The sequence below is a fragment of the Octopus bimaculoides genome, chromosome 2 (genome assembly GCF_001194135.2).
Source record: "Octopus bimaculoides isolate UCB-OBI-ISO-001 chromosome 2, ASM119413v2, whole genome shotgun sequence".
Taxonomy (NCBI): Eukaryota; Metazoa; Mollusca; class Cephalopoda; order Octopoda; family Octopodidae; genus Octopus; species Octopus bimaculoides.
The window spans coordinates 155,241,999-155,243,477 of record NC_068982.1 but is presented as its reverse complement, the minus strand read 5'-3'; positions in this window follow the sequence as shown (position 1 = coordinate 155,243,477).

Here is a 1,479-nt window from a genome sequence, read left to right as displayed (position 1 = left end):
TATATATATATATATCATCACATGTATAAATACATATATATCATCATTATATATCATCATTATATATCATCATCATCATCATTTAACATCTGCTTTCCATGCTAGCATGGGTTGGACGATTTGACTGAGGACTGGTGAAACCAGATGGCTACATCAGGCTCCAATCCGATTTGGCAGAGTTTCTACAGCTGGATGCCCTTCCTAACGCCAACCACTCAGTGTAGTGGGTGCTTTTATGTGTCACCCGCACGAAGGCCAGTCAGGCGTTACTGGCAACGGCCACGCTCAAAATGGTGTATTTTATGTGCCACCCGCACAAAAGCCAGTCCAAGGGCACTGGCAACAATCTCGCTTGAAAGTCCTTAGACATGCCGCGGGCATCATATATATATATACACACACACACATATATATCATCATTTTTGAACGTTGGGCAATATGCCATGCTTGAGAAGATCCATCATGCGAAGTGAAGTCATAGTTGTAGCTAATGCCAGTGTTGCAGAACTGGCCACCATTCTGGTGACATGTAAAAAGCACCCCTTGATTGTTGGGCCTTACGATAGGTAGTGACAAGTGACCAAGATCTTTGGCAATATACTGTGCTTGAGAAGACCTGTCAAACCAAGTGAGATAGTAGTTGTGGCTAATGTCATGTTACACAACTAGCGCCTGTGCTAGTGGAACATAAAAAGCACCCACTACACTTTGAGTGGTTTGTGTTAAGAAGGGCATCCAGCCAAAGAAACCATGCCAAATCAGATTGGGACCTGGTGCAGCTCCCTAGCTTACCAGTTCTCTAAATGAATAATGAGCAGTTTTTCTGAAAGAAATTAAACTTGCACAATGAGCTGAAATTTGATTGCTGAACCATGGGCAAATTACACAGGTGCATAAGTGTCTGGATGTCCATTTACCTAACAGTTTAAAATTTGAACAACAAACCACATATATACTATGCACATGTTTAAAGTGCTTGGAGAGCATATATGAGTGGTACACTAAATGAATAGTAAACAGTTTACTAAAAATTATATTCAGCCGGACTGAAATTTGAACATCAAACCACGAGTAGACTACCCACACATATAAGTAGTTGGGAGAGTGAGTATGAATGGTTCATTAATATCCATGTACACAGTTCATGGAGCTTGCAAATTTTTTGATTTTATATATAAATTTTACAAAAAAGCATTCCATTTCTGGAATTTCTCTCAATGTACTACAGATTTATATATACATGTATATCATCATCATCATCATCATCGTTTAACGTCCGCTTTCCATGCTAGCATGGGTTGGACGATTTGACTGAGGACTGGTGAAACCGGATGGCAACACCAGGCTCCAGTCTGATTTGGCAGAGTTTCTACAGCTGGATGCCCTTCCTAACGCCAACCACTCAGAGAGTGTAGTGGGTGCTTTTACGTGTCACCCGCACGAAAACGGCCACGCTCGAAATGGTGTCTTTTATGTGCC